Source organism: Bos mutus, chromosome 5 (assembly GCF_027580195.1).
Source record: "Bos mutus isolate GX-2022 chromosome 5, NWIPB_WYAK_1.1, whole genome shotgun sequence".
Classification (NCBI taxonomy): Eukaryota; Metazoa; Chordata; class Mammalia; order Artiodactyla; family Bovidae; genus Bos; species Bos mutus.
The window spans coordinates 113,124,147-113,131,195 of record NC_091621.1 but is presented as its reverse complement, the minus strand read 5'-3'; positions in this window follow the sequence as shown (position 1 = coordinate 113,131,195).

Below are 7,049 nucleotides of genomic sequence, written 5' to 3'. Positions count from 1 at the left end.
CCACTGTTCACTGGGCATCAAAGCCCTTGTCAGTATCCTTCCTGCTGCCATCAGGTTACCCTTGAATTCTAATCTTACCAGCATACACGTCATAGCTAAGAGACAGGTCCTAGAATCCCACCTTCTACAGGAAGTCTTCCTGAACTGATCTCAACGTTGAAACATGTTATTGTTGATTACGCATTGCATATGTGTAGAAACGTATACACACACACAATTTAACCTGGTGTCCTAGCTTTTTTTTTTTTTAGCAGTTTTAAGTAGCAAGAGTTAATCAAGCAAAGCAAAAGTCCACTCCCCCAAAATGAGAGTGGGCTGTCCAGAAACCAGAAGCAGCCCTGTAATTGGGTGCGTGTGTGCGCTCAGCTGCGTCTGACTCTTTGTGACCCCATGGACTGTAGCCCGCCAGGCTACCCTGTCCACGGGATTTCCCAGGGAGGAATACTGGAGTATTCCTACCATGTCATTTTAAAAGAGAGAGATCTGAGGCTCAAGGAGGTAAGTGCCCTTTTCTATGGCTGGATTCTTCCCTATGACTACCCATAATTGCTCACTGGTGTCTCTCTCACTCCTCCCAACCATTTCCAAGACTTCCTCGGGCCTCAACATGCGTGTCCTGAAAGAGGAAAGGTAATCCCTGCCTGCCTTTCCCAGCGGGAGGATGGGAGGATGAAATGATAACAAACACGAAGGTGAAGGTGTCCTGTGAACCGGAGAGGCATTCCTTTTGTTGCTTGCTAGCCCAGGAGCTCTCCACATTAAGGTGCATCAGAATCACCTGGGGTGCTTGTTAAAAATGTACTTCTTGGCTCCTGGCCACAAAAAACTGGCCAGAAGCCAAGACCTATGACTGCATTTGTCCTCCTTCTATCAATGGCTAGAAAATTGTTACATTCCAGTATACACGTGAATTTGAAAACCAATTTTCAGACATTGGAAAAGCAGCAGCACAGGGCGATGGTTCCTAAGAAAAGGAATGCAAACTAGGTGAGCCCCGATCACCCTGGCTTGTGGCCTCGGGGAGGAACTTTCAAGATTGCAATGCAGAGTGGGAGGGAGGCTCAAGAGGGAGGGGATATGTGTATACATACAGCTGCTTCGCGCTGTTGTACAGCAGAAACTAGCACATTGTAAAGCAAGTATATTCCAATTAAAAAAAATTTTTATGCACCCCCATGTTCATTGCAGGATTATTCACAATAGTCCAGATATGGAAACAACTTAACTGCCTGTGAACAGATGAATAAAGATGTGAGATATATGTATATATATGAATATTACTCACCTATAAAGAAGAATGAAAGCTTGCCATTTGTGACAACATGAATGGATTTTGAGTGCATTATGCTAAGTTAAATGTATCAGAAAGACAAAACCAAATACTGCATGATCTAACTTAAAAAAAAAAACACACAAAAAAACCCTCATAGGTACAGACAGGTGGTTGCCAGAGATGGGAAATTGTGGACAGAAGTACAAAATTTGGGTTACAAGATAAGTCTTGGCAATGCAATGTACAGCATGGCAACTACAGCTAAACAAAAAGTAAAAAAAAAAGATTGCCATGCGGGGAGCAGGGCAGAGCATGATCTTATCTGAGCTGAGGACTTAGACACTTAGGGAGGCTGAGGTGGCTGGAATTTACAGAGCAGAGTCAGAGAAGGAGTTACATGAAGAAAGAGCTCCAGGAATCCACAGAGAACCCTTCTTGGGTCTGATGCTAAACACTGAACGCACACGAATATGGTAAAACTCTGTAAGACTCAATAAATAATGACTGGGATAGGGTGGGTGGTTAAGCTGAACCATTCGCAGGGCTCACATAGGCTGGAAGAGATTAGAGTTCTGTCCAGTCACACTGAAGAGACCCTGATGGCATTTGATCAGAGGACAGAATGATCATACCATGGCAACAGGGATAAATTAGCCCAAGAGTTGCCCTAAAAAAAAAGCTTACAAACTAGTCTTGAAAGGATCAAGTGGATCCACAGATAATTTAATGACTTATAAAAGCAGAGCCCAGCACTCTTCAAAGGAAAACAACAAAATTCTGTACTCAACAAAGTCACGTTCAAAATGCCCAGCATATTCTACAGTGGAAATTAATACAACACTTGCAAAGCAATTATACTCCAATAAAAGAAAAAGAAAAAAAATTTAAAAGTCCAGTATAGAATAAACAATTACTAGATATCTGAGGAAGCAGGAAAATGAGACCCAAATTAGGAGAAAACCATAAACATAATGAGGTGAGAAATGAAAAATACAAAAAAATAACTAAGTGGAACTCCTAGAGGTGAACCCATCCTCACAAAGCTCAGAGGGAAAAAAAGACTGAGGGTAAAAAAAAAAAAAAAGAATAGAGAACTTGGTGACCCTTTGAGCAGTTTCTGTTGCTTTATCTTTTAGTTTTACTGATTTTTAAAATTCTGCAGTGTTTATCTGCTTTAATCCCACCCAGTAAAACTTTCCTTTTAGATATTGTATTTTCACCACTAAATGTTATCTAAAAGAAAAAACAGTTTAAATGTAAAGACACAGATAGATTTAAAGGATGGGAGGAAATGTAACTTGTTGTATTAGTTTTCTGTGTCTGCCATAACAAATGATCACAAACGGAGTGGCTTAAGCCATTCAAATGTATTATCTTATGGTTCTGTTAGAAATTCAACATGGGTCTCACCAAAGCTTCAGCACGGCTGCGTTCCTTTCTGAAAGCTTTAGGGTAGAACCAGTTACCGTGCCTTTTCTAGAGACCACCCACACTCCTGGGCTCACGGCCTCTTCTCCCACCTTCTTTTTTTGGCTACACCATGCAGCTTGTGGCACCTTAGTTCCCTGACCACAGACTGAACCCCGGGCCCCAGCAGTGGAAGCCAGAGTCCTACCCACTGGACCACCAAGGAATTCTTTCTTCCTCTGTCTTCAAAGCAAATAAAGTAGGTCTAGTCCTTCTCAAGTTACACTACTCTGACCATTCTTCTGGAGTCATGTCTCCATGTGCCCACAGCCAGAGGAAGTTCTCCGCCTTTAAGGAACCATGTGGTTAGACTGAACACACCTGGATGACACCTCCATGACATTCTTCCCATCTCAAGGTCATAATTTTAATGGCACCTGTAAAGTCTCTTTTACCATGTAAGGTAACATATTCACAGGTTCTCAGGCTGGGATATGGACATTTCGGGAGCTATTATTCTGCCTACCACACATGCAAACATTAACGGTGAAAAAGCTGGAGAGGCTATCAGGCACTTGCATGTAAAATATTAGTCAAAACTAACTGCAGGGAATTTGCTGGAGGTCAGTGCTTGGGACTTTGCCTTCCAATGCAGGAGTGTGGGTCAATCCCTGGTCAGGGGGCTAAGATCCCACATGCCTTATGGCCAAAAAAAGCAGAACATACAACAGAAGCAATTTTTGTCATATATTCAATAAAGACTTTTTAAAAAATGCTCCACATTAAAAAATATTAACAAGAAAAACAGACTGTAGATTGGACCATATAAAGTCCCAAAAGTTTCAATAAACGTAAGAAGACTGAACTCATATGTTCTGTGATCATAAAGGAATTTAATTAGAAATTAATAATAGAAAGATTTAGAAGTAACAGGGAAATTGCAAAATATTTTGCTCTGAATGAAAATGAGAACAAAATTTGTGGGATGCAGTAAAAAGAGTGCTTTATAAAACTTTAAAAACAGCAAAAATTTAGAGCTTTAAGTGCTTATATGAAAAAAGAAGAAACGTCTAAAGTCATCAACCTAAGCTTCCACCTTAAGAATCTAGTAAAAGAAAAGCAAGAGGAAACACTGCTGGGGCTGCTGCTAAGTCGCTTCAGTCGTGTCCGACTCTGTGCTACCCCAGAGATGGCAGCCCACCAGGCTCCCCCATCCCTGGGATTCTCCAGGCAAGAATGCTGGAGTGGGTTGCCATTTGCTTCTCCAATGTGTGAAAATGAAAAGCCAAAGTGAAGTCGCTCAGTCATGTCCGACTCTTAGCGACCCCATGGACTGCAGCCTACCGGGCTCCTCTGTCCATGGGATTTTCCAGGCAAGAGTACTGGAGTGGGGTGCCATTGCCTTCTCTGACACATATTTACTATCTGGCCCTTTACAGAAAATCTCCCAACTCCTGCTCCAGCTTGTATCAAAATATTTATTTTCCAGAGCAATATGCTTTAGTACAGGAAACACAAGTAGGTAGAAAAACTGAAAATAAGAGAAGAGGGCTTCCTTGTTGCTCCAGTGGTTGGGAATCTGTCTTACAACGTAGGAGACAGGGTTTGATCCCTAGGTCGGGAAGATCCCCTGCAGAAGGAAACGGCAATGCACTCCAGTATTCTTATCTGGGAAATCCTATGGACAGAGAAGCCTGGCGGGCTACAGTCCTTAGGGTCACAAAGAGTCGGATATGATTGAGCACACACACATTCAGGCTTCTTGCATTCCTTGCCCTCTGGCTACCACAGAGCAATTGCCTCATCATGACCTCTGCTTCTGTTGTCACATCTTCTCTCTGACATTCTCACCTTCCTCTTACAAAGACTCTTGTGATTCAAGATTCTTAATTTTATCACATATTTAATGTGGCTTTTGCCATATAAGTTAATACATTCACAGGTTTTGGTGATTAAGACTAAGACATCTTTGGGAGGTCATTCTGCCTACAAGAGAAGCAAATTACCAAAATGGATACCCAAAGAAACAGAATGTTTGAATAGCCCCATGTGTACTAAAGAACTTGAATTCTTCCTACAGGGGCTTCCCTGGTGTTCCAGTGGTTAAGAATCTGCCTTGCAATGTAAGGGAGACGGGTTCAACCCCTCATCCGGGAAGATCCCACATGCTGCGGGGCAACTGATCCCACAAGCCACAACCAATGAGCCTGAGCTCTAGAGCCTGTGAGCTGCAACTACTGAAGCCCATGTGCCTTAGAGCCTATGCTCTAAGAGAAGCAACAGGAGAAGCCCCGGCAACGAGAAGCCTTTGCACTGCAACTAGCGAATGCCTGTGCACAGCAACAAAGACCCAGTGCAACCAAAAAAGGCTAAAAATAACAAGTGATAGCAAGGATGTGAAACATGTGAACCTCTCACCTACTGCTGATGAGAATAAAAAACAGTACAACCACTTTGGAAAACAGTTTGACAGTTTCTTATTGTTAAATATTTGTGTGTGTGTGTATATATATATATATATATATATGTATGTATATATATATGTATATGACTTGGCAATTCCAATTCTAGATTTTTCTTTCTTATATGACCAACCTAGATAGCATATTGAAAAGCAGAGACATTACTTTGCCCACAAAGGTCCGTTTAGTCAAGGCTATGGTTTTTCCAGTGGTCATGTATGGATGTGAGTTGGACTGTGAAGAAAGCTGAGTGCTGAAGAATTGATGCTTTTGAACTGTGGTATTGGAGAAGACTCTTGAGAGTCCCTTGGACTGCACGGAGATCCAACCAGTCCATTCTAAAGGAGATCAGCCCTGGGTGTTCTTTGGAAGAAATGATGCAAAAGCTGAAACTCCAAATACTTTGGTCACATTATGCGAAGAGTTGACTGATTGGAAAAGACTCTGATGCTGGGAGGGATTGGGGGCAGGAGGAAAAGGGGACGACAGAGGATGAGATGGCTGGATGGCATCACCGACTCGATGGACATGAGTCTGAGTGAACTCCGGGAGTTGGTGATGGATAGGGAGGCCTGGCGTGCTGCGATTCATGGGGTCGCAAAGAGTCATTCACAACTGAGCGACTGAACTGAACTGAACTGAAGACACATGTAGCATAAAATATGAAACATATGAAAACATGTCTGCATAAATAACTGTCCATTAATGATCACAACAGCTTTATTTAAGATAATCAAAAGCAAGAAACAACCAAATGTCCATCCATTAATAAGCGAGTAGATAAATTATAGTGTGTCCATATCATAGAAGACTACTCAGAAATAAAAGGGAACAAAATATTGATACCTATAACAGATGAACCTCAAAAGAATGATGCTGTGCAAAAAGAAAAGACAAAAGAATATATTCGCTGTGATTGCCATTTATGTGAAATTCTAGAATAGGCAAAACTAATCTCTCTTGACAGAAAGCAGATCAGTGGTTGATTGGGGATGAGGATGACAGCAATTGACTGCAAAGGGGCATGAGGTAATAACCCCATTTTTTGCAGTGATGGAAATTTTGATTACACAGTATAAATTTTTGTCAAAATTCATTGAACTGTGCACATGAAGTGGGTGCATACTATTACATGAGTTGTAACTCAATAATTTTTTTTTAATCAAAGGAAAAAAGTTAAAAGATAAAAACATTTGGGCTCCACTCCAAGTGATTCCAACACAGCAGAACTAATAGGGACCGCCATAGATAATTATGCTGCAGACTATTTCACTTATAGACATAGTATTGGTGTCTATGAACAGCCAACTCTTGTTTCGACAACAAATCAACTAGGCAAGCAGAGAAAATTCAGAAGAAAAGCATTTGCATTGTGTGCGCTCTCATCCCACCCTCTAATCTCCATTCTTCAGTGGAAATACTGGTCACCCTCCTGGGTGCTCTGCTCTCACAACTGCTGGCTCAGCTGTGGATAAGCTTTCTGCACTTATTCTTTACAAAAGGAAATCTGCTAGGAAAATAAATGGGAAGAAAGCAAAATAAAAACCCAAGTGCAGAGAAACCAATATATTTGCAGAGCACAGATCCTCCCCAGGTCATCTAAGTCTGGCACCAGATGGGTGTGGCTGACCCAGCTCACTGGATACCTGGTATCAACAGATATACCCACCCTGGGGGAGCAGCAGGTAGACAGGGAGGCTGGTGGGCCACCTGTGTGGAAAATGCAACAGTCCAACAAATATGCTAAGAGCACTCCTAGCCCAGAGGAAAGGGTCATTTCCTGCCAAACTGGATTGAACAGAGGTGCTGTATTTCCATTCCTTAGTCTTTTCTTGCTGCCTGACGTATCTTCATGCCTGACATGACCTTCCCCTGTTCTGTCTATTTGATGACACACTTCCCATTCT